The sequence below is a fragment of the Oryctolagus cuniculus genome, chromosome 6 (genome assembly GCF_964237555.1).
Source record: "Oryctolagus cuniculus chromosome 6, mOryCun1.1, whole genome shotgun sequence".
NCBI lineage: Eukaryota > Metazoa > Chordata > Mammalia > Lagomorpha > Leporidae > Oryctolagus > Oryctolagus cuniculus.
Genome location: NC_091437.1, coordinates 4,687,193 through 4,714,693, shown reverse-complemented (window position 1 = coordinate 4,714,693; position 27,501 = coordinate 4,687,193). Strand labels below are relative to the sequence as shown.

At 45.9% G+C, this 27,501-nt stretch overlaps 1 long non-coding RNA gene across 3 annotated transcripts in view; it reads right to left on the bottom strand.

The window, feature by feature from the left end:
* LOC127487799 (uncharacterized) overlaps window positions 1–27,501 on the bottom strand; it is a 98,945-nt gene that overhangs the window by 11,724 nt on the left and 59,720 nt on the right. For 2 of the 3 annotated variants that reach the window (XR_007914985.2, XR_007914983.2), the window contains one exon: window positions 7,897–9,586. The exons of the other annotated variant lie outside the window; for it this stretch is intronic. This is a non-coding gene — a long non-coding RNA (uncharacterized lncRNA). Of the gene's footprint in view, window positions 1–7,896; window positions 9,587–27,501 lie in introns of those variants that run through there. 3 annotated transcript variants of the gene reach the window in all.

The window sequence follows — 27,501 nt, the reverse complement described above, 5'->3', positions numbered from 1 at the left end:
TTAAGCAGAAGGTGAGAGAGACCTGGTGTGACCAGAGTTTGTGCCTGCATTCACGACGTGTGGTATCAGATGGAGGGAGGTACATTTCGCAGCATGGGATGCGCCACACAGGTCACAGCAAGCGTCAGGAAATCACAGCCTGTTTGTTGTGCATGTTTAGGTTTTAATAATGGCAGATACAGCTCCGCGATTTGGCACAAAGACTGGCCAGGTCAGGTGACAGTGTCATGTCGTCTGGGCTGGTGCTGGCGGCAGCGAACACAACACATGGAAACGATCCTCTGTCTTTAAAAATGGAAAAGAAAAAAAAAAAAGAAAGAAAAGCAAGCATGGTAGGAAACAGCAGCTCCTGTGGGATAAGTTTGACTTTGACGGTATTCAGAACACTGGGGACTAAAAGATGCAAGGTGTAAGACCCAGAAGACAAATCCCATGATACAAGCAACAGAACTAGGGGCTGGTGTCTGATCAGTGCTGGGAACGTGCCCACTGCCAGAGCGCTGTGACCCGCAGAGCCAGGATTCCAACCCATGCATGACCCCGACAGAGCTCAGGAGCCTCTCCCACGGTGAGAGTGCAGCACGCCTGGGTCCTGGGAGCCATGAGGAGGACTTGCCCATACATGGACAGGGTGCAATGGCGAGAGCTGGAATGAGCGCGCTGAGCCCCGTGCAGCCGTGGGAGACTTTGGCACGCAGTGAGACTCTGGCGTCCTTCTGCAAGGGGGACGATGATCTGATTACTCGTCCTGGCAGGCGGCCTGCCATTCAGCTCTACGCAGAAAGCCAAGTGTACAGGAATGGACCATGTTTGGCCAAGCTCATCCCTAATTTAACTCCAGCCCAATCTGACCTGCCTGATGGAAGACTGCTCAGTGGTTGGGTTCAGCAAAGTAATTTTGGGGGTGAAAATCGAGAGTAGTGACAAGCATTTTCTACAAGAAGTACCTGTGACAGTGTGGATTTTAATTCTACTTGTAAAGTAAATTGCTTTTCAAAGACGTACACAGGAAACACTTTCGATACGTGCTTCATTTCTGAGACTTACACAACGCAGTGTCGTATTTTTCTGTGATCCGGTCTAGGTCACGAAACAAGTCAGTGATATTTAGCCTCCCCTAAAGCATTTGTTATTGCCATAGTGCTCGTCTCCATACCCGGTGACTCAGAATTCATCCCTAAAAATGTGTAACTGCTTCCTGACACACAGGATGTCAGCATCTAGGCAAAGAGCCAGGTCACCTAAATGCAGATGGAAAGACCCGAGTCTCGGGCAGGGAAACACCAGGGTCCAGTGGCTGCACTGGAACACACTTGGCTGCACAGTCTTCTTTTTATAGCCCTTGACCCCACCCAGAGCCACAAAATACAGTGAGATCTTGGCACCCAGGGCCAGCTCTGGGACACATGGGCACATGCCATTGCCTCTCACGTGGGAGACGCCCCTGGGCTCTGTCAGGGTCACTGGTGGGCTGGACCCCTGGCTCTGCTGCTCACGGTGCTTCCACGGCGGGCACGTTCCCGGCACGGATCAGGACGCCTTGTGCCAGACACCCAGCCTAGCCCCTGGGTTTTGCTGTGATGTTCTGTTGCTCATTTCACAGGAGCTGTTTCCTGGGTCTTGTGCCCTTGATCTTTTAGTCTCCAAATACCCTGAATACTGAGAGAGAGAGAGAGAGAGAGAGAGAGAGAGAGAGAGAGAGAGAGAGAGAGAATGAATGAGAATTTTGTTAAAACGACAAGATTTGTGGATCTGCAGCTCTCATTTGTCTTTTTCCTGACGGCAGCTCTCGGGGATGCACCTGGTGTGACTTGTTCTGTACACAAAATCTATCCTGGAAAACTGGCCCAGGGTGGGCATCTCATGACACCGGCCACCAGGGCATGTCCTAAAGTCTTGTCCTACCTGGCTGGGTGAGCAGGCAGGGCTTGTTCTCCAGGGCTGTCTGTGCCTACTGCAGGCAGTTGGGATGGGAGTTCCGTGGAACGATACACATGGAATATGCACAAGGCAGCTGGGGCACAGCAACTGCTCAATAACGTCGACTCCACTCCCTGATGTATTAGACTACGTGAAAACCCACATGTCCATCTGTGAGCATAAAAGGCTCCCACTGGGATCGCAAAAGCCTTTCTCCTCTAAGCTCTGCCTCTCGCTGTTTCTCAGTCTCTCTGAATCTGTTTTCAGTCCTTAAGTTGGGATCATTAAAACTACTCTTTGGGGGTCAGTGCGGTGGTGTAGTGAGTAAAGCCACCACCTGCAGTGCCAGCATCCCATATGGGCACCTGTTCCAGACCTGGCTGCTCCACTTCTGATCTGGCTCTCTGCTATGGCCTGGGAAAGCAGTCAAACATGGCCCAAGTCCTTGGGCCCCTGCACCCACATGGCAGACCCAGAAGAAGCTCCTGGCTCCTGACTTTGGATTGGCTCAGCTCTGGCTGTTGCAGCCAACTGGGGAGTGGGCCAGTGCATGGAAGGCCTCTCTCTCTCTCTCTCTCTCTCTCTGTAACTCTTTCAAAAAATAAAAATTAAATTAAACAAACCACTGTTCATGGCAACTAAAACAACTCACAGGTACCAACTTTCAACAGCCACATGGTGGAACTCCAACGATGGTCTGAACCGAATGTGGGGGGTGCTGAGTTCTCACACCTTGAGAGGCAACACACAAAACAGGACAAGGTAGGATAGGAGCAAAGACGGGCTCCAGCTTAGAGAAAGAGACAGGTAACTGGAGCAACTAGGAGAGAAGATGGTGAGAGCGGAGGTGAGTGTGCGGGAAGCAGCGAAGCGGATCGGGGTGGGGGCAGGTCTGCCTGGTGGACACCACCACCCTCTCTAGAACATTCTCCAAAACGCAGGCGGTGCCTCCACTGCTTCCCGGTCAGGCCTCACGCTCGTCTCTGCTAAACGCCGCATCAGGAACGAGCCACACGAGCTGTTTCTCACCCTGCGCCTCGTCCATGGCCAACCTCGCCCTGTGGTCTGCAGTGGTCTTTAAGATAAAGCCCTAGGGGCAGGTGTGGGGTGTAAACCACAGGGATGAGCCCTCAGGTTGGGGTCAGGGGTTTTACCAACGTTTCATGTTCGCCCCTGTGGAGAACGAGGGTGAGACGCTGATGCACGCTTTCCTTCTCGCTGCTTCAACGACCCCACGCGTGACAGCACGGCGAGTTTCCAGGCAGCTGCTGAAACACCGCCTGGTCACCAGCTTCTCTCTGGGACTTCCTGGGGACGTTTTGCACAAGACTGAAGTCAACAAGGGTTTACGGCGCTATGCCCTCAGCTGGCCAGCCAAGCAGCTCACGACGGATGGAGCGAATCCCCCGCCAATTCCTCACTTGAAAGCCTGGTAGATAGGAGCCTCCGGTGACCCACCACCAGCCTCCTACCCGGCAAACAGTCACCGAAAAGCCCTGAGATGGCTGGAGTCTGGAACCTGCTTCCTCCCTCCTCAGCAGCGAATAGCCAGCAAAGCAGTGCCGTGCGGCGCCCGTGACAAGGCTGACCGGCTGTGGACGGTGGGCGTGCAGGCACCCGAGATGCAGCCACCGCGCTGCTGGGGAGCCCCTGGCCTGTACGTTACCCGCTCCCTGACGATTGCCACTGCACTCAAGGGCCACGGGGCAGAGGCAGAGCTGAGCTATCACAACTAAACAGCCCGAGTGTCCGACCAAGAGTGTTTCCGAGGGGTCAGGTGAGGTCGGGGAACCCTAAGGGATAGCAAAAGCTGCTGAGGACAAGACCCGGGGCCTGAGGGAGAGCAGGGGTCCCGGCCGCTAGAAACAGGAGTGGGGGCCCTTGCTTGCAAGCCCTGAGGCCCCGGGGCTCTGGACTCAGCGTCGATGAATGTCTGACCTTGCTGCTGCACGTGCCGCTCCGGGGAGCAGCATGAGAAGGAAGGGGAGAGACGGGAGAGCGGTGGCAGGATCAGCTGGCAATCCGGACAGACAATGATCTTTGTGTTCACAACACGAAAATACAGGCAATCAGCCTGGGAACGGCAGAAGGCTGGAATCTAGCTACTCAGGTGAAGATGGCAGACGCAGGAAACTATCTAACGCACAGCAGGCAGCAGCGGAAGCGTCGCGGTGGGAATGCAGCTGCTGTCGGGTGGAACCAGGAGGCTGAAGGAAGCCCTTCTGAGGGGAGCAGACGTGGTACCGGTGGCACCGGCGGCCCCGCCCCCGTGGCCTGGCAGAGTCTCCTTACATTTGACGTTCTCTTCAGTTCTTATTTTTGCTTCCATCAATTTTGCTATAAACAATATTTGAATCCCAGACACTTGAATGGGTTGAATTGCTTCCATAGCCTTTTTTATGTTTTATTAAAGCAATTAAAAAAGTTGTATTTCCTCCTTTCATTCCAAGTCTCTGGGTGTTAGGAAGTAGGAAAGCTCTTCTATTTCTCGGGGAAATAACTCCTCGAGGTCAAGACGAAGCCGGTGGGTGAGGTCACGTCAGGCTTCTACTGGGTGGCCGCTGCGTGCAGCCTGTCTATCCTGCCTGCCTGGGGCCACAGGTGGGAGAAAACGTGGACACAGTCACCCGAGGAGCTGGTGGGCAGTCATGTCCAGCTGCTCCCCTCTGCGAACCAACGGATCTGAACGCAGACCCGAACGCCGGATGTGAAGACGTGGTTCGCTCTCCCCACACGAGCACGTCACAGGAAGGATTCCAGAACAGTTAGACTTACGGAAGAGTTGCAAGGAGGATACAGCCTCCCTCTGTCCCCACGCTGTTTCTCCCACCGTCGACATCCGAATTACGATGGTGCCTTCATCACAGCTTGCGCCAGGGCTGATTTCCGGGTTCAGTCAAGTCCGTACCCTACATTCTGATTCCCGTGCACTTTCTCTGGTGTCTTTTTCCAGTGCCAGGTGTGAGGCTGATTTGGGGGTGGTAGCCTTACTGGATTAAGGAGTGTCCAGAAACCTGGAAAAGCCTGGGGGTGTGTCTGCGAGGTGCCTCCATCCAGGACCAGGTGGGAAGACCCAGCCCCGATGCAGGTGGCGCCACTGGGGCAACTGAATACAAACGGCAATGTGGCGGGGACCAGGGGACCCCTGCCTCCCAGGTCAGGTCGGGGCGTGGCCTTCAGCCTCCAGCACCTGCTGCTGCTCTGGCTGTCAGCCTAAACCAGATCCACGTCCTTGGCTTCTCGGCTGTGAAGCCCCTGCACTCGGCCTGAGCCGCACTCCCAGCACCCCAGGGTCCTCTGCCTGCAGACACTTGGCAAAGTCTCGGCTCCAGGCAGCCCCCGAAATCTTCTCTGTGTATCCCAGTGGAGCCCTGACCGTCCACGCAGGGCCACCACCAGCCACCAAACCTCCTTTGCTGCCCTGAGACCACCAGTTGCTCAGACTCCCATCCTGTCAGACTTTGCGGATCATCTTGACAATTTTGAGCAGAACTGGCCCCTCAGCTTGGGTCTTTCTAGTGATTCGGAGAGCTGCAGTGCCCTCCTGAGTGCCTCGTGTGAAGGGTCCCTGGGAGCCAACCTGGACCATCTGCTGAGGGAGCACCTGCCAGGGGTTCCCTTTGCCCATCCCCTACCCTGCTACCTACAAGGAAGCCTGGATGTGCACCTGCAGGATGCCCGCCTTCTCCCCTCTGTGCTCAACCCTACACGTGCTTACATCACTAGGAACCCAGGATCTTGTATTTCGTATGTACAGGTTTAGCAACATAGTGACACTTCCCGTCCAATCCTCCCTCCCGCCCACGCTCCCACACTTCCTCCTCTTTCCTCTCTGTTCCCTCTCTTCATTTTTAGAAACATCTATTTTCAGTTTACTTTATACTCATAAGATTAACCCTACACTCAGTAGAGAAATAGTATGAGAAATAGACAAATAGTTTGAAGGGAAAAACACTGTTCCTCAACAGCAGAGACAAGGGCTGTAAACAATCATCAAATCTCAAAATGTCAGCTTCAATACATTACATTTTTGGTGCTCTATCAGTTACCACATATCAGGGAGAACATACGGTATTTGTCTTTTTGGGACTGGCTTATTTCACTAAGTATAATGGTTTCCAGTTGCATCCTTTTTTATTGCTGAGCAGTATTCCATTATATATAGTGTGTGTATATATATAGATATAGATATACACACACACACACATATATATACACGCATATACGTAACACAATTTCTTTATCCATTCCTTAGTTTATGGGTATCTGGGTTGATTCCATATCTTAGCCATTGCGAATTGAGTTGCCATAAACCAGGGATACAGATAACTCTTTCAAACACTAATTTCATTTTGTTTGGGTAAATCCCAGGAGTGCAACCCAGAGATATTTTTTAGAAAAGATTTATTTACTTATTTGGAAGGAAAAGTTACAGAGAGGCAGAGGCAGAGAGAGAGAGAGAGAGGTTTTCCATCCATTGGTTCACTAGCAAAGTGGCCTCAATGGCTGGAGCTGGGCTGATCTGAAGCCAAGAGCCAGGAGCTTCTTCCAGGTCTCCTACACGGGTGCAGGGCCCAAGACTTGGTCCATCTTCTACTGCTTTCCCAGGCCATTGCAGAGAGCTGGATCGGAAGTGGAGCAGCAGGGACTCAAACCGGCTACCATATGGGAACTGCAGGCCAGGGCTTTACCCCCTACACCATAGCATCAGACCACTCACAGATCATTCTGATTTTGGGCTACAACCTAATGTTTAGCCATGTATTTTATTTCTCATTTTATTCCCACTTTGGCACTGGGGGCTCCTTCACTTGTCTCCTGCATCCTTTTGATAGATCCCTCCCTCCCCTCTCCCTCCCCTTCCTTTTCCTTATTTTTTCTTTTTCAATTCTTGAGAACTTAGTGTCTGGCAGCAGGCTCATCATATATGATGACATTTCAAAGAGTTCATAGAAAAATTGAATTGAAAGATCTTTATTTTGGCAAAAATATTTTAAAATTCCATGCATAATTTATTCACAACACACATTTTCCAAGAACTTCTGCAGACAGCTGGAAATCCAGATTTTTCTAGACTAGTGTTTGTCAGTGGATATCAAAGACGAGCAAGTGCGCTGTGGCCTGGGGTGGCTTCTGACCATGTGGGAGGCCACTGTGGCACTGACAGGAAGACATGAGTTCCTCCAGATAATCAGGGACACGGTGCTTTGATTGCGGGACCCAGCCTGCGGAAATGCGCTTTTCAGAAAGGATTTCCGGCTTAGATCCCGCTAGGGAGCCTTGATGCTCGCGACCCGTGTGCAGCCACCTCGGTTTCCCTGGCAGCCCCTGCTGGGATGAAGGGAGCCAGCTCTGGAGTTCTCCCAGAGCTCCCTGTGGCTGGTGTGGAGACGCCACTCAGCCAGGAGCTCACAGACAGCTCCGGCTTCACCGGGCTCACGGCTCAGCGAGGAGTCACGTGTACGCACTCACGAGGGGGCTTCCGATTGCTCCTGAAAGTGGAATCAGAAGCCACGCGGGTGCACGTGGTGGGTGGAGTGCAGCGTCTTGCTTGTGACTCCCATATCCCGTGTCAGAGTCCTGGGTTTGAATCCCGACTCCACTCCCAATTGCAGCTTCCTGGGAACGTGCACACTGGAGGCAGTAGGTGACGGCTCACATGGCCGAGTCCCTGTGTCTCACGTGAGGGACGCAATGGAGTTCTTGGTTTCTGTCTCGGGCCTGGCCCAGCCTCATCTGTCGAAGACATTTGGGGAGGGAACCAGAGAGTAGAAGACAGCGCTTTCTCTTTCTCTCTCTCTCTATATATAGATAGAGACATATATCTTTATTTTTCCACTTATAAAGATTTATACCTTTATACTTATTTTTATATATGTAGAAATATATATTTATACTTACATACATACATATATATCTACCACTCACATACATAAAGAAAATTCTGGAGAGATAAGTTTATTTTGGTACAAAAAATTTCAAAATGCATGCACAGCGGGGACTTCTAAAAGCTCGTGAGGAGTGTGTTTAATGAAAAAGCTACGGGGATTTCAAACATGGCCCACGCCAAAATAAACTTCTCATCCCGTTCTCCCTGGGCCTCCCGAGGTCCCCATGTGCACGCCAGCAGATTCCGAGTGCTGCGGCAGCATCGGGACAGGATCCTGACCCAGAGCGCGGCTGTGTGTGGGTGGGGAGGGGATGTGGACAGAGCGCTGGCAAAGCCCAGCTGTGGGTCGGGTGGGCCAGGGCCAGCTTCCCCCACACAGGGACAGTGAGGTGTGCGAGCCCGAAGGAGCGGAAAGCAGGGCCGTGTGGGGGGAACCCTGGTGGCCGCAGGGGACGGGGCTGTGAGCCAGTGTGGACAAAGCAGCCTGACCACAGTTATCCGACGCCATCTAACCAGCTGCCCGGGGCCACTCATCCCACCAACTACCACTCACCACGGAGTACAGCCCGGCGTTTTGTGCCTCTGCCACACTGGGTTTAATGTGCAGGAAATGGGTAAGCAGCTTTTTCTGTGGTAAAGCTAACCCCAAAGGCTGTCTCGTAGTATCAACCAATGTTGCATCTAACTTACAATTCTTATTCCTGCTTTCTCAGTTTTCCATGCTGACTTTAAAGTTATCTGCGTTTCATTTCATTCTTTGAACCAACTTTGCGACCCACACTGGCTCCCTCGTCACTGGGCCAAATGGCTGATACATGCTCACTCTAAAGATTTTTTTTTTTTTAACATTCTGGAAGCTGCAACTTTGCAGTTGGAGAGACTCAGACAGGGCCTGGCAGGCCTTCAAGGGATGCTCCCAGTGGTTCCAAGGAAAAGGCAGTGTTAAAAAAAAAAAAAAAAAAAGAGCTAAATTTCTATATTAAAGGGATTATCAGGAAAAAATGAAATCTCCAGAGAATATTTAATAGATTTTTGTAGACTGGGAAAGAGCTAAGAAATCTGGTTTACTAAATATGTTTGCGAAATGTATGCATAAGTAACCTTCCTCGGCATGGTTTTCAGAAACAGTTAACCAGGAGCTGTGGCAGTCAATCTGCTCACCAAGCCACTGGAAGCCCCATCTTAGGAGGTTCATGACGCCTGCACCTCACCATGGCAAAACTCATTTTCTTTTGGAGCCGAGTTCCAACAGAACCACGCGACTGTCTTTGGCATTCGCCTCCTGGCTCTAAGCAGCTCATCCATCAGCTTTTGTTTTCATTCTCCGGCTTCAGTTCCATGCATCTCATGTCAGTATCGACAGAGATCATGAAGAGAGATGGCTCTGCCTCACCACATCAGAGGCGCAACAAAAATAATTTGCTTTAGTCGATAGATTAACTTTGTCTTTAAAAGCCGTCAAGCCCTCAGACACCTGGGTTATGACATGCAAATGAGAAATTCTTATTCAGATTGTACTCCCAGGCTTTAGGTGTCAAAGTTAAAATAAGCAATTGCAAATTACAGAGGCGGGCTAAGGATATTCTGTCATTTGGCTACATGATGCAGGGCAAGCATCAAAGAAAAAGTGCTCATGCATCAGCCGTCGCACCGCCGAAGAGCTGTGGAAGTGCCAAAGCAGGAGTCCCGAGGGGCTACCCAGTGCTGGCACTCGGACTCCGTACAGAAAGTATCCATCAATGCCAGGACGATGAAGGGTGAGCAGCTTCTCTCTGACTGATGGGTACAAGAGCACAAAACAAAGGAGATGAAGGAAGTCAGTGGGTTTACTGATAGAATAAATCTCAGCTCCCGACTACGCGGCAACCCCTACGCGGCTTGGAAAACCCCTGGTAGTCCCTGGTAAAGACCTAACGTGAGCCTGTGATGGCACCATCAGAAAACTCATTCACGGAGCTCAATGAGAAACGTTTGCTCGATTTAACAGTGTTGGTCCTCAAAGGGGCCTATTTAAGACGGGTGATAAGCAAGGGCTGGGATCCCAATTCACCTAGAGAGTCCCTGGATTCCTGTCGAACTTTGCTGAAACTCTCACAGGGTGAGCCGCCCTAACTCAAGAGCCTGCGCGAGCTCCTCCCACCACCGGCCCGTTCCCACCTGCTGTCTGCGCTGAGGTGGGCAGCTCAACAGGCAGAATGCAGAGGACACACTTCACTTTGAATCTCCTACAAACAGCAATTTTTTAAAAAATTATTTATTTAAGGCTGGCGCTGCGGCTCACTAGGCTAATCCTCCACCTTGCGGCGCCGGCACACCGGGTTCTAGTCCCGGTCAGGGCGCCGGATTCTGTCCCAGTTGCCCCTCTTCCTGTCCAGCTCTCTGCTGTGGCTCGGGAGTGCAGTGGAGGATGGCCCAAGTGCTTGGGCCCTGCACCCCATGGGAGACCAGGATAAGTACCTGGCTCCTGCCTTCAGATCAGCACAGTGCACCAGCCGCAGCGGCCATTGGGGGGTGAACCAAAGGAAGGAAGACCTTTCTGTCTCTCTCTCTCTCACTGTCAACTCTGCTTGTCAAAAAAAAATTATTTATTTGAAAGGCAGAGTTACAGAGAGGCAGAGGCAGAGAGAGAGAGAGAGGTCTTCCATCTGCTGGTTCACTCCCCAAATGGCTGCAATGGCCAGAACTGGGCCTACCTGAAGCCAGGAGCTTCTTCCAGGTCTCCCACGTGGGGACAGGGACCCAAGCACTTAGGCCACCTTCTACTGCCTTCCCCGAGCATTAGCAGGGAGCTGGATTGGAAGTGGAGCAGCTGGGACTCAAACCAGTGTCCATATGGGATGACTGCACTGTGGGTGGTAGCTTAACCTGCTACTCAACAGCACCAGTCCCTAAACAGTAATTTTTTTTTTTTTACATAGTGCATAGTAACTTCCTTTTACCAAGTTCGATTTCCCTGTTAGAGCACAAATAATTCGTGGCTTAGGAGTTCAATTTATAAAAACAAAACATGCTGACCATATTTCCCCCCACGTGGCTTAAATGGCAACTTTTAAAGTTTGTCTAAAATTTATTTGTTGTTCTTTGGAAATTCAATTTTAACTAGGTTACTTGTATTTTGGCAACCTATATATGCATATCTCCATGTATTCTGTTTTTTATTAAGACTATTTTCCTTTAAAAAGAACAGAAAATAGTTCTACAGGTGACATCCTTAGAAGAGCAGAATTTTAGATCAAAGGAGAATTAGCCATAATGTAGCTGAATGATCTTACACTATACCGAAGGGAAAACTTAGAGACCCAACCGGATTAAAGGACTTGTCAAGATCCTACAGCAAGCTAACCTCCAGAGACCAAATCAGAATACAGTTTCCCAGCTCCTTGTTACGTTTCTTTCAAGTGTATATTTTCTCTCTTTTTAAAGCTAAAAAACTGGTGCTGATGCCATGGTGTAGCAGGTTAAGCCATCACCTGCATACCAGCATGCCATATGGGTGCCAGTTCAAGACCCAGCTGCTCCACTTCTGATCCAGCTCTCTACTAATGTGCCTTTGAGAACAGCAGAGGGTGGCCCAACTGTTTGGGACCTTCTACCCACATGAGAATCCTGGAAGAAGCTCCTGGCTCCTAGCTTCAGATTGGCGCAGCTCTGGCCAATGTGGCCAATTTGGGAGAGAACCAGTGGATGGAAGACCCCTTTCCCTCTCTCTCTCTCTCTCTCTCTCTCTGCCTCTCCTCCTCTCTCTGTGTAACTCTTCCTTTCAAATAAATAAATAAATAAATCTTTTAAAAATAAGAATTTCATACATCAATAATAAAAACACAAACACCTTAAAATAGAAAAAAAATTTTTTTGACAGGCAGAGTTAGACAGTGAGAGAGAGAGAGAGAGAGACAGAGAGAAAGGTCTTCCTTTTTCCATTGGTTCACCCCCCCCCAAGTGGTCACTGTGGCTGGCGCGTTGAGGCCGGTGTGCTGTGCCCACCAGAAGCTAGGAGCCAGGTGCTTCCTCCTGGTCTCAAATGTGGTGCAGGGCCCAAGGACCTGGGCCATCCTACACTGCACTCCTGGGCCACAGCAGAGAGCTGGACTGGAAGAGGAGCAACCAGGACAGAAATTGGCGCCCCAACTGGGACTAGAACCCAGGGTGCTGGTGCCGCAGGCGGAGGATTAGCCTAGTGAACCGTGGTGCCGGCCTAAAATAAAAATTTGAACACACCCGTCACCAAAGAAGATATATAAAAACCAAGAAGCCCATGAACAACTGTTCAAAATCATAACATTGAACGTTAATGGACTGAACTGTCCAGTTAAAAGACACAGACTGGCTGATTGGGTTAAGGAACAAAACCCATCTATTTGCTGCTTACAAGAAACACATCTTTCCAACAAAGATGCATATAGATTGAAAGTGAAAGGCTGGAAAAAGATATACCATGCCAACAGAAATGAAAAAAGAGCGGATGTAGCCATCTTAATATTGGACAACATAAACTTTAACACAAAAACTGTTAAGAGAGACAAAGAGGGGGCACTATATAATAATTAAGGGATCAATTCAACAGGAAGATATAATGATTATCAATGTATATGCACCTAATAACAGGGCACCAGTTTATTTAAAAGATTTGTTAAGGGAATTAAAGGGAGACTTAGACTCCAATACTATAGTACTGAGGGACTTCAATACTCCACTCTCAGAAATAGACAGATCAACAGGACAGAAGATCAACAAGGAGACAGTAGATTTAAACGACACTATAGCCCAAATGGATCTAACAGATATCTACAGCACTTTTCATCCTACACATAAAGCATTTACATTCTTCTCAGCAGTACATGGAACCTTCTCTAGGATTGACCACATACTAGGCCATAAAGCAAGTCTCAGCAAATTCAAAAGAATTAGAATCATACCATGCAGCTTCTAAGACCATAAAGGAATGAAGTTGGAAATTAACAACTCAGGAATCCCTAAAGCATATGCAAACACATGGAGATTGAACAACACGCTCCTGAATGAACACTGGGTCATAGAAGAAATCAAAAGATAAATAAAAAACTTTCTGGAAGTAAATGAGGATAACAGCACAACATACCAAAACTTATGGGATACAGCAAAAGCAGTGTTAAGAGGAAAGTTTATATCACTAGGTGCCTACATCAAGAAATTGGAAAGGCACCAAATAAATGAGCTTTCAATCCATCTCAAGGACCTAGAAAATCTGCAGCAAACCAGACCCAAATCTAGTATGAGAAGAGAAATAATTAAAATCAGAGAAGAAATCAACAGGATTGAATAAAAAAAAAATTACAAAAAATCAGCCAAACGAGGAGCTGGTTTTTTGAAAAAATAAACACAATTGACACCCCATTGGCCCAACTAACTAAAAAAAGAAAAGACCCAAATCAATAAAATCAGAGATAAAAAAGGCAATGTAACAACAGACACCACAGAAATAAAAAGAATCTTCAGAAATTACTACAAGGACTTGAATGCCAGCAAACAGGGAAATCTATTGGAAATGGATAGATTCCTGGACACATGCAACCTACCTAAATTGAACCAGGAAGACATAGAAAACCTAAACAGACCCATAACTGAGACAGAAATTGAAACAGTAATAAAGGCCCTCCCAACAAAGAAAAGCCCAGGACCAGATGGATTCACTGCTGAATTCTACCAGACATTTAAAGAAGAACTAACTCCAATTCTTCTCAAACTATTCAGAACAATCGAAGAAGAGGGAATCCTCCCAAATTCTTTTTATGAAGCCAGCATCATCTTAATTCCTAAGCCAGAGAAAGATGCAGCATTGAAAGAGAATTACAGACTAATATCCCTGATGAACATAGATGCAAAAATCCTCAATAAAATTCTGACCAATAGAATGCAACAACACATCAGAAAGATCATCCACCCAGACCAAGTGGGATTTATCCCTGGTATGCAGGGATGGTTCAATGTTTGCAAAACAATCAACGTGATACACCACATTAACAGACTGCAGAAGAAAAACCATATGATTATCTCAATAGACGCCGAGAAAGCATTTGATAAAATACAACACCCTTTCATGATGAAAACTCTAAGCAAACTGGGTATGGAAGGAACATTCCTCAATACAATCAAAGCAATTTATAAAAACCCATGGCCAACATCCTATTGAATGGGGAAAAGTTGGAAGCATTTCCACTGAGATCTGGTACCAGACAGGGATGCCCACTCTCACCACTGCTATTCAATATAGTTCTGGAAGTTCTAGCCAGAGCTATTAGGCAAGAAAAAGAAATTAAAGGGATACAAATTGGGAAGGAAGAACTCAAACTATCCCTCTTTGCAGATGATATGATTCTTTATTTAGGGGATCCAAAGAACTCTACTAAGAGACTATTGGAACTCATAGAAGAGCTTGGCAAAGTAGCAGGGTATAAAATCAATGTACAAAAATCAACAGCCTTTGTATACACAGGCAATGCGACGGCTGAGGAAGAACTTCTAAGATCAATCCCATTCACAATAGCTACAAAAACAAATACCTTGGAATAAACTTAACCAAGGACGTTCAAGATCTCTACGATGAAAATTACAAAACCTTAAGAAAGAAAGAGAAGAGGATACCAAAAAAATGGAAAAATCTTCCATGCTCATGGATTGGAAGAATCAGTATCATCAAAATGTCCATTCTCCCAAAAGCAATTTATACATTCAGTGCAATTCCAATCAAAATACCAAAGACATTCTTCTCAGATCCGAAAAAAATGGTGCTGAAATTCATATGGAGACACAGGAGACCTCGAAAAGCTAAAGCAATCTTGTACAACAAAAACAAAGCCGGAGGCATCACAATACCAGATTTCAGGGCATAGTACAAGACAGTTGTAATCAAAACAGCATGGTACTGGTACAGAAACAGATGGATAGACCAATGGAACAGAATTGAAACACCAGAAATCAATCCAAACATCTATAGCCAACTTATATTTGATCAAGGATCTAAAACCAATCCCTGGAGTAAGGACAGTCTATTCAATAAATGGTGCTGGGAAAATTGGATTTCCACGTGCAGAATCATGAAGCAAGACCCTACCTTTCACCTTACACAAAAATTCACTCAACATGGATTAAAGACTTAAATCTACAAACTGACACCATCAAATTATTAGAGAGCATTGGAAAAACCCTGCAAGATATTAGGTACCGGCAAAGACTTCCTAGAAAAGACGCTGGAGGCACAGGCAGTCAAAGCCAAAATTAACTATTGGGATTGCATCAAATTGAGAAGTTTCTGTACTGCAAAAGAAACAGTCAGGAGAGTGAAGAGGCAACCGACAGAATGGGAAAGAATATTTGCAAACTACGCAACAGATAAAGGGTTAATAACCAGAATCTACAAAGAAATCAAGAATCTCCACAACATCAAAACAAACAACCCACTGAAGAGATGGGCCAAGGACCTCAACAGACATTTTTAAAAAGAGGAAATCCAAATGGCCAGCAGACACATGAAAAAATGTTCAAGATCACTAGCAATCAGGGAAATGCAAATCAAAACCACAATGAGGTTTCACCTCACCCCGGTTAGAATGGCTCACATTCAGAAATCTACCAACAACAGATGCTGGCGAGGATGTGGGGAAAAAGGGACACTAACCCACTGTTGGTGGGAATGCAAACTGGTCAAGCCACTATGGAAGTCAGTCTGGAGATTCCTCAGAAACTTGAATATAACCCTACCATACAACCCAGCCATACCACTCCTTGGAATTTACCCAAAGTAAATTAAATTGGCAAACAAAAAAGCTGTCTGCACATTAATGTTTATTGCAGCTCAATTCACAATAGCTAAGACCTGGAACCAACCCAAATGCCCATCAACAGTAGACTGGATAAAGAAATTATGGGACATGTACTCTATAGAATACTATACAGCAGTCAAAAACAATGAAACCCGGTCATTTGCAACAACGTGGAGGAATCTGGAAAACATCATGCTGAGTGAATTAAGCCAGTCCCAAAGGGACAAATAGCATATGTTCTCCCTGATTGGCACAACTAACTGAGCACCAAAGGGGAAACCTGTTGAAGTGAAATGGACACTATGAGAAACAGTGACTTGATCAGCTCTTGTCCTGACTGTTGATGTACAATGTAATACTATATCCATTTTAGTATTTTTTTGTTTTGTTCTAGTACTATTGGTTGAACTCTGTAATTAACACACAATTATTCTTAGGTGTTTAAATTTTAACTGAAAAGTGATCCCTGTTAAATATAAGAGTGGGAATAAGAGAGGGAGGAGATGTACAATTTGGGACATGCTCAATTGGACTTGCCCCAAATGGTAGAATTAAAAACCTGCCAGGGGATTCCAATACAATCCCATCAAGGTGGCATGTACCAATGCCATCTCACTAGTCCAAGTGATCAGTTTAAGTTCATAACTTATCATGATAGGGTTAAGTGTCAAAGGGATCACATAAACAAGACTAGTGTCTGCTAATACTAACTGATAGAATCAAAAAGGGAGAGAACGATCCATCATGGGAAGAGGGATACACAGCAGACTCATAGAATGGCAGATGTCCTAAACAGCACTCTGGCCTCAGAATCAGCCCTTAAGGCATGCGGATCTGGCTGAAGAGCCCATGAGAGTATTTTAGGCATGGAAAGCCAAGACACTCTGGGGGAAAAAAAAGAAGACCTAAATGAAAGATCTCTGCAAGTGAGATACCAGTGGAAAGAACGGGGCCATCAAAGAAGGAGGTACCTTTCTCTGAAGGGAGGAGAGAAGCTCCACTTTGACTATGACCTTGTCTAAATATGATCAGAGTCGGTGAACTCAAAAGGCTTCCATAGCCTTGGCAACTCATGACTAGAGCCTAGGGAGATTACTGATGCCATAAACTAGAGTGTCAAATTGTTAAGTCAACAACAGGAGTCACTGTGTACTTACTTCTCATGTGGGATCTGTCCTTAATGTGTTGTCCAATGTGAAGTAATGCTGTAACTAGTACTGAAACAGTATTTTACACTCTGTGTTTCTCTGTGGATGCAAACTGATGAAATCTTTACTTAATATATACTGAATTGATCTTCTGTATATAAAGATAATTGAAGATGAATCTTGATATGAATGGAATGGGAGAGGGAGCAGGTGATGGGAGGGGTGCGAGTGGGAGGGAAATTATAGGGGGGGGAGCCATTGTAATCCATAAACTGTACTTTGGAAATTTATATTTACTAAATAAAAAAATATTGTTTTCAAAAAAATCATAACTCACTTAGGAAAAACACAAATTAAAACTACAATGCAATATAATTATGCTAAAATGGCCAGATTTTAAAAAACTGATGATACTACACCAAGGTGAGAGAACAGAACACCTGGAGTTCTCACAGGATGCGGGCAGAAATGCAGAACAGTGTCACACTGCAGCATGCATACATAAAAATAAGTATAAAGGTATAAATCCTTATAAGTAGAAAAGGGAGTCCTTGTACACTGTTGGTGGCAATGTAAATTAGTACAGCCAGTATGAAAAACAGTACAGAGACTCTTCAAAAAAATTCAAAATAGGGGCCAGTGTTGTGGTAAAGTGGCAACTGGCAACACTGCCATCCCATATGGGTACCCATTTGTATCCTGGATGCTCTACTTCCAATCCAGCTCCCTGCTAAGGCTTCCTAGGGAAGCAGTAACCTCCCTCCCTCTCCCTCTCCCTCTCTCTCTCTCTCTCTCTCTCTCTCTCTCTCTCTCTGTGTGTGTCTCTGTCTCATTCTGTAACTCTGCCTTTCAAAATCATTTTTAAAATGATAAGTATAAAAGGTGATGGGTATGCTAATTAGTCTGATTTAATCAATCAAATTTAGATGCGACATCATATTGTACACCAAGAATAGTTTTTATTAATTCTATATTAAAGTTGGAAAAAAGAAACAAAAACAAGAAGCATTCCCCTTTGGTAGTAAACCAACATTGAAAAATAAAAGCAGTGCAGGCTGAAGAAAGGAATTTTCTATACAGAGCCGGTGGCACTTTTTGCGGTGGTGTAAATACTACGTGTCATGGTGTAGGCTGCGTGGCATAGCGGTAAAGCCACCACCTGCAACACTGGCATCACAGATGGGTGACAGTCTGTGTCCTGGCTACCCCACTTCCAATCCAGCTCCCTGATAACAGCCTAGGGAAAGCAGTGGCTGACGGCCCAACTGCTTGTGCCCGTCACTCACATGGGAGACCCAGAAGAAGCTCCTGGCTCCTGGCTTCAGCCTGGCCTAAGTGCTGGCTGTTGCAGCCAGTGGGACATGAATCAGAGAATGAGAGATTTTTTTTCTCTCTCTCTCTCTCTATAACTCTGACTTTAAAATAAATTATTAAATCTTTGAAAAAATATGTATCTTGAACGTGATGATGGTTGGGTTGCAGATCTAACTCACTAACTCTCCACAAAACAGGGTGAGAGAGCACCTCCGGGTACTGAGAAACATGAAGCAAACATGGAAGAAAAGGACTGTGGTTCCAGAAGACACTCAGAGGAAGCTGAGGGGTGGTCCCAGGACACATTACAAGCCACCTCTGCTGACGTCAGCCTCCCCTATCAGAGGGCCGGGTTTGAGTTCCAGCTACACCGCTTCTGATCCAGCTCTCTGCTGAGGTGTCTGGGAAGGCAGCAGAAGATGGCTCAAGCACATGGGCCCCTGCACCAGTGTGGGAGACCTGGATGGGGTTCCGGCTGCCTGGCTTCAGCTTGGCCCACACCCAGCTGGCTGTTTTGGCCATTTGGCAAGTGACCCAGTATTTCTCTCTCTCTCTCTCTCTCTCTCTCTCTCTCTCTCTCTCTGTGTGTGTGTGTGTGTGTGTGTTGCTGTGCCTTTAAAGTAAGTAAATAAATCTTTAAAACGAAAGGAATTTGACACGTGTTACTGAAATGTAAAGACTTGGGGATGCTAACATGGCTGAACAGAGAAAAGACATGCTGAATTAGACCAAGGCAAGAAAACAAGAAAAGCAGAGGAAATGCATTCCCAGGGGCGAGCTGGGAGAAGTTTGCAGTAGAAATTCTACAGACAGAAGAGAGACACCACAGGGCAGTGTGGAGAGTACAAACACAAGCAGCAAGTGGGGATCTCCGGCAGCTGCGGGGCTGGGGGAGACACCAGCTCTGAGACTGAGGTGAGAGCAGACCGTAGCAGCCCCTGTCGCTGGGGATAGTGCGGTCAGGAGAACCCTGCAGACCACACTGATTACAGTCTGGAGCCCCGGTGGGGGGCAGGGTACCCCCTAAACTCATGAAGGAAAAACACATTTCTTCCTTTTTTGGAAAAAAAAAAAGATTTATTTATCTGAAAGGTAGAGTTACAGAGAGAGGCTGTGGCAGCTCTCAACCTAGTCTCTTACATGTGTCTAGGAAATTTTATGAAAAAAATCCACACTCTACACTGAGTTTGAGTCTGTCCAGGAGGGTTGGCAGGGGGCTGGGCACCCACTCAGGACTGTGAGGTGATCCTGTTCCCCAGTCGTACACGGATCCTGGAGCTCCAACTGCCAAGGCAGAGCACCCACAGGCAGCTGGCTCCGGGAATGCCTCTGCTCTCTCCGTGGTCAGGGCAGGTTTGGGGGGCTGAGAGTGGATCCCCTGCACCTGTGACTGTGGGAGCCATGAGTGCTATGACGGGGAGAATTCTGCGACTGCACAACAGGGCATGGGGCGGGGCTGAGTCTCTGCTTCAGAGGCTCATGCTCCCTGACTGCCCGGGGTGGGTCAGGGCAGAGGGTTCCACGTGCACACCAAGGACTGCACAGATCCTGTTTCAGTCCAGGCACCTGCGTGCATGGGGATTGCAGCCACTGTGGACTAACCCGGGGCACTGATCACCTCGGAACAGGACATGAGGCTCTGATTACACCAGCACTGACCAGAGCTGCCTGGCCCCACCCAGCACCTGCCTCTGGACATGCACTGCAGGAGCAGGCATCCACTAAGACATGGAGGCAGGGTTCAAAGAGAAGAGCCATCAGAGGAGAAAACCAACAGGAGTTTCCACAGTCGCACAAAAATAAACACAAAAATAGAACAAGAACAAGACAGACAACGTGACTCCCAAAAGGAACACAACAACCTTCAGTATCAGAATGTGAAGACCAAGAGACTGATGAATGTGAAGACCAAGAGATTGATGAAATGCCTGAAAACAAATTCAAAAGAATGATCACAGGATTACTCAAAAACACACAGAAACATTCATAAGATAAAGAAATCCATATGTAATAAGGATGAAAAATTTTGCCTAGAGATAGGGATATTGAAGAGAAATCAACCTGAAATATTAAAATGAAGAAATATCTCAGCCGAAAAAAATAAACTAGAAAAACTGAAAACAGTGTTTGAGATTTATGGGGTAATATCAAACAACCAAACTTATGTGTCTTAAGAGTTCCTGAAGGCATGGAAAGGTTGAATGGATTAGAAGGCCTACTCAGCGAAATAACAACGGATAAATTTCTTAATTTGGAAAAAGAAAGGGACATCCAAGTACAGGAAGCACAAAAAATTCCTAATAGACACAATCAGAAAAGATCCTCATCATGACACAGTATAGCCAAACTTTCAACAGCAAAAGATAAAGATTCTACAATGTGCACAAGAGAAATGCCATATTACCTTCAGAGGATCGCCAGTGAGAATAACAGCTGATTTCTCATCAGAAACCCTACAGGCTAGGAGAGAATGGAGACACAGTCCAGGTCCTAATAAAAAAAAACTGTCAATCCAGAATACTATATCCAGCGAAGCCCTCATTTATAAATGAAGGTAAAATAAAGACTTTCCAAAACAAATAAAGGTTGAAAGAATTTGTCACCACTTGTCCAGCCTTACAAATGATTTTTAAGGACGTGCTACACTCAGAAGCACAGAAAGATGGTCATCATTGTGAAAAAACACGAAAGCAGAACATCTCCTAGTAGAAATACAAAGTACACCCAAAGTGAACAATAGGAATACGTATGGGAAAATGGCAGGACCAAGCTGTTACTTATCAAAAATTACCTTGAATGTAAATAGCCTAAATTCTCTAATTATAAGAGAGTGTCTGGCTGAGTGGCTTTAAAAAACAACACCCAGCTATTTGCAGCCTACAAGAAACACAGCTCACCAACAAAGTTATACACAGAATGAAATGAAAGGATGGAATGCTCTGAGCTAAAATCTGGAAAGCAAGTACAAGCAGGTCTAGCCATCCTAATATCAGACAAAATAGACTTTAACACAAAAACTGTTAAAAGAGAAAAGTGTCGGCCGGCGCTGCTGCTCACTAGGCTAATCCTCCGCCTTGTGGTGCCGGCACACCGGGTTCTAGTCCCAGTCCGGGTGCCGGATTCTGTCCCGGTTGCCCCTCTTCCAGGCAAGCTCTCTGTTGTGGCCAGGGAGTGCAGTGGAGGATGGCCCAAGTGCTTGGGCCCTGCACCCCATGGGAGACCAGGAGGAAGCACCTGGCTCCTGGCTTCGGATCATTGTAGCTCTGGCCATTGTGGCCATTTGGGGAGTGAACCAATGGAAGGAAGATCTTTCTCTCTGTCTCTCCCTCTCACTGTCTAACTCTATCTGTCAAATAAATAAAAAAAAGTGCATATACATTTTATGTTTTTTATACCAGCAAAATGCTGTGAAAAATACCCAGAGAGCTCTCTGCAGTCACTATCTCTGACTCTAGTCCTCAGTAGGGTACTACTGTCTATGCTTCAAATAAGCAAAAAGGGTAAAAAGTGTTAGATTCAGGGTGGTGGGGACGCAGGATAAACTCCTTCTCATCGGCTGCTGTGGGGGCACAAGTTGAGCCCTGACAGCGCCTCTGCACCTGTAAAACACGGACCCCGAGAGCCAGCACTTCCGAGTTTCCGGCATCCAGCCCACAGCAGCACCGAGCAAAATCACAAAGAGGACTCCAGGTTTCATTTGGGGCCAGATAAGAAATTAACCAATAAGATAAAAACACAAGTCTGGTGGCCACAGGGCTGGGGGATTAAGACGAAGTACCTGTGGGAATCTCGCTTAATCCAATTGTGAATATCACAAACCAAGCCCACAAGACGAGAGGGAGGTGAACGAAGGACAGGTAACAACCGGACTTGCCATATTTATTAAGGCAAAGGGAGCTAATTCAGTCAGATTCGAGGCATACAGATGAGAAAGGAAGTCCCCAGCCTCCTCACGGCTCGGATGATCTCTTCCACCTGCTCTTTTCTCTCTCTCTGCTCTGCTTCCCGACATGAGGCACACGCAAAGTTCTGAATCCTTCAAGTTGCCCAGGCCACTGCACAGCACGGAGCGGGGCCTTGGCAGGAGCTGGGTGTGGACAGGACCCCGTGTTGTGCAGTGCTCATCTGTACAACTGTGCCTGGCAGCCTGGGCTTAGCACAGTGTTCTTCCAATGTTCAGGTATGGCTGAAGTTAGTATTTTCCCGTTAAACACAGCCTACATAAAATAATCCCACAGAGGCCGGCGCCACGGCTCACTAGGCTAATCCTCCGCCTGCGGCGCCAGCACACCGGGTTCTAGTCCCAGTCGGGGCGCCGGATTCTGTCCCGGTTGCCCCTCTTCCAGGCCAGCTCTCTGCTGTGGCCCGGGAGTGCAGTGGAGGATGGCCCAAGTGCTTGGGCCCTGCACCCCATGGGAGACCAGGAGAAGTACCTGGCTCCTGCCTTCAGATCAGCGTGGTGTACCGGCTGCAGCGCACCGGCCACGGGGGCCATTGGAGGGTGAACCAACAGCAAAAAGGAAGACCTTTCTCTCTGTCTCTCTCACTATCCACTCAGCCTGTCAAAAAAAATTTTAAAAGAGACAAGTGTACTATGTAATGATTAAGGGACCAATTCAACAGGAAGATACGGCTATAGTAAATGTATATGCACCTAATTCCAGGGCACCTGGCTATTTAAAACACAAGTTAATGGATCTAAAGGGAGACATAGACTCCAATACAATAATAATGGGGGGGACAGCACTGTGGCATAATGGGTAAAGCTGCCACTGGCAGTGCTAACATCCCATATGGGCACTGGTTCGAGTCCCAGCTGCTCCACTTCCAATCCAGCTCTCTGCTATGGCCTGGGAAAGCAGAAGATGGCCCAAATCCTTCAGCCTTGCACCTGCATGGGGGACCAGGAAGAAGCTCCTGGCTCCTGACTTCAGATTGGCGCAGATCTGGTCATTGCAGCCAACTGGGGAGTGAACCAGCAGATGGAAGACCTCTCTCTCTATCTGTCTCTACCTCTCTCTGTAACTCTTTCAAATAAATAAAAATTAAAAAAATAATAATAATGTGGGGCTTCTGTGGTGGAATGAGAAGGCCATGCCAAGATGGCCACTGGCAATGGAGCCTGCCTGGCCACAGGTTGTGATTGGTTAGGGCATAAACCGCCCCTTGACCAGATTGGCTGCTTTGGCTATATAAGCTGCTGTACCAACTGAAATAAATGAGTCTGCTTGCCTCTAGCCCACTTTCACCCAACTCCCGGTGTTTGTGTGGTGGCTCTGCGCCGCTTGCCCTCACCACGTTCCTCCTCTCAGAATGAATCAACATCAACAGACTTAAACACCCCCTCATCCATCAATTTACAAATCAACTAGAGAGAAAATCAGCAAAGGAACAACAGAGCTAATCTATAGTATGGACCAAATGGATCTAATTGCTATCTACAGAACATTTGATTCCACAGTTGCAGAATACACATTCTTCTTCAGTGCATGGAGCTTTCGCTGAGACTGACCATATGCTGGGCCACAAAGCAATTCTCAGCAAACTGAAAAGCACTGAAATCATATCATGCATCTTTTCTGATCACGGTGCAATCAAGCTGGAAAGAACAACTTAAGCTCTACAAAGTATGCATATACGGAGACTGAACAACATGCTCCTACATGAACAGTGGGACATAGAAGAAACTAAAAGGGAAGTGAAAAAATTCCTGGAAATGAATGAAGATGACAACACAACATATCAGAACAAATGGGATACAGAAAAAGCAGCATCAAGAGGGAAGTCTAGCTGGCACCGCGGCTCACTAGGCTAATCCTCCGCCTTGAGGCACTGGCACACCAGGTTCTAGTCCTGGTTGGGGTGCCGGATTCTGTCCCGGTTGCCCCTCTTCCAGGCAAGCTCTCTGCTGTGGCCAGGGAGTGCAGTGGAGGATGGCCCAAGTGCTTGGGCCCTGCACCCCATGGGAGACCAGGATAAGTACCTGGCTCCTGCTATCGGATCAGCGTGGTGCGCCGGCCGCAGCGGCCATTGGAGGGTGAACCAACGGCAAAGGAAGACCTTTCTCTCTGTTTCTTTCTCTCACTGTCCACTCTGCCTGTCAAAAAAATATATATATATAAAAAAAGAGGGAAGTCTATAGCAATTAGTGCCTACATCAAGAAACTGGAAAGGCATCTAATAAATGATCTATCAGTGCATCTTAAGGACTTAGAATGACAACAAACCAAATGAAAAATTAGTAGGAGGAAAGAAAAAATTAAAAATAAATAAAATTGAAACAAAAAATGATACAAAAGATCAGTGAAATGAAGAGGTGGTGTTTTGAAAAAATAAACAAAATTGATACACCATTGACTCAACTAACCAAAAAAAAAAAAATAGGAAGACCCAAACCAATAAAATAAGAGATGAAAAAGGAGATCTAACAAACCACAGGAATAAAAAGAATCATTAGGAATTACTACAAACAGCTGTATCCCGACAAATTGTAAAATCTAGAAGAAAAGGATAGATTTCTGGACATATAAAATATGCCAAAAATTGAGCTATGAAGACATAGGAAACCTAAATAGACCAATAACTCAGATGAAGATTGAATCAGTAATAAAGACCTTCCCAACAACAAAAAAGCCCAGGACCAGATGGCTTCACTTTTGAACTCTACCAGATTTTTAAAGAACTAACTAACTTCCAGGCCGGCGCCATGGTGCAGTAGGTTAATCCTCCACCTGTGGCACCAGCATCCCATATGGGTGCAGGTTCTAGTTCTAGCTGCTTCTCTTCCAATCCAGCTCTCTGCTATGGCCTGGGAAAGCAGTAGAGATGGCCCAAGTCCTTGGGCCCCTGCACCCATGTAGGAGACAGGGAGGAAGCTCCTGGCTCCTGGCTTCGGATCAGTGCAGCTCCGGCCGTTGCAGCCAATTGGGGAGTGAACCAACAGACAGAAGACCTTTCTCTTTGTCTCTCCCTCTCATTGTCTGTAACTCAAACTCTCAAATAAATAAAATATTTTTTAAAAAAAGAACTAATTTCAATTCTTCTTAAGCTATTCAAAACAATTGAAAGCAAGGGGGCCGGCGCCGCAGCTCACGAGGCTAATCCTCCGCCTTGCGGCACCGGCACACCGAGTTCTAGTCCCTGTTGGGGCGCCGGATTCTGTCCCAGTTGCCCCTCTTCCACGCCAGCTCTCTGCTGTGGCCAGGGAGTGCAGTGGAGGATGGCCCAAGTGCTTGGGCCCTGCACCCCATGGGAGACCAGGAGAAGTACCTGGCTCCTGTCATCGGATCAGCGCGCTGGCTGCAGTGGCCATTGGAGGGTGAACCAACGGCAAAGGAAGACCTTTCTCTCTGTCTCTCTCTCTCACTGTCCACTCTGCCTGTCAAAAAAAAAAAAAGAAAAGAAAAGAAAAGAAAAAAGAAAGGGAATCTTCTCAATTTCTTTCTATGAAGCCTTCATTACTTTAATTCCAAAACCAGAAAAAGATAAAGAGAACTATAGACAAATTTTCCTGATGAACATAGATGCAAAAATCCTCAACAAAATACCAGCTAATCAAGTCCAACAACATATAAGAAAGATCATTTATCTGAACCAAGTGGGATTTGTCCCTGGTATGCTGGATGGTTCAAAATACCCAAATCAATAAATGTAATACATCTCATTAACAAATTGAACAAAAACCATATGATTATCTCAACAGTTGTAGAAATAGCATCTGACAAAATACAACATCCTTTAATATAAAAACTTCAAGCAAATTGTGTATAGAAGGAACGTTCTTCAACACATTAATGGAAATATACACAAACCCATTGCCAGAATCATATTGAACAGGGAAAAAGTGGAAGTATTTCCACCAAGATTTGGAAAAATACAAGAATGCCCACTTTTACCATTGCAATTCATTATAGTTCTGAAAGTTTTAGCCAGAGATATTAGGCAAGAAAAAAAATTAAAGGGATACAAATCAGAAAGGAGGAAATCAAATTATCCCTGTTTGCAGAGACATAATTCTATATATAGGGGAACCAAAAGACTCCACAGAGAGACTATTAGAACTCATAACAGAGTTTGGGAAAGTTGCAGAATATAAAACCAACACACAAAAATCAATAGCTTTTATATACATAGACAATACCATGGCTGAGAAAGAATTTTAAGACCAGTTCCATTTGCAGTAGCTACAAAAATAAACTTAAATACCTTGTAATAAATTTAACCAAGAAGGTAAAAGATCTCTACAATAAAAATTACAAAAGATTAAAGAAATAAATACAGGAAGACACCAAAAAATAGATCTTCCATGTTCATGGACTGCAAGAATTAATATCATCAAAATGTCCATATGCAAAGCAATTTACAGATTCAATGCATTCCCAATCAAAATACCAATGACATTCTTCTCAGATATAGAAAAAACGATGCTAAAATTCATATGGAAACAAAGGAAATCCCAAATATCTAAAGCAATTTTAAAACAACAGAAACAAAGCTGGAGGAATCACAATTCCAGACTTCAAGACAGGGCAGTAATAATCAAAACAGCCTGCTACTGGTACAAAAACTGATATGTAGACCAATGGAACGGAACAGAAAGCCCCAAATTAATCCACACATCTAAAAACAACTAATCTTTGATAAACAAGCCAAAATCAATCCCTAGAGAGAGGATAATCTCTTCAACAAATGGTGCTGGGAATATTGGATATATACATGCAGAAGTATGAAACAAGACCCCTACCTTACACTGTATACAAAAATCAACTTTAAAAGGGTCAAGGATCTAAATTACAATCTGATACTATCATATTACTAGAGGAAGACATCAGGAAATTCTGCAAGACATTGGCATAAGCAAACACTTCTTGGAAAAGACCTCAGAAGAACAAGCATTAAAGACAAAAATAGACAAATTTATTTACATCAAGCTAAGAAGTTTCTGCATTGCAAAGACAATATTCAACAAAGTGAAGAGGCAACTGACAGAATGGGAGAAAATATTTGCAAACTATGCAACTGATAAAGGATGAAAATCCAGGATCTATAAAGAGTTCAAGAAAATTAACAACAACAAAACAAACAATCCAGTTAAGAAATGGGCAAAGACCTGAACAGGCATTTTTCAAAAGATGAAATACAAATGGCCAACAGACACATGAAAGAATGCTCAGGATCACTAGCCATCAGGGAAATGCAAATAAAAACCACAATAAGGTTTCACTTCATTTCAAAGAAGTTAGGATGGCTATCATCCAAAATCAAAAAACAATAAATGTTGGCAAGGATGTGGGGGAAAAAAGCATCCTAATCCATTGTTGGTGGGAATGTCAACTAGCACAACCATTATGGAAGACAGCATAGCAATTCCTCAGAGATCTGAAAACAGATCTACCATATGACCCAACCATCCCACTCTTGGGAATTTACC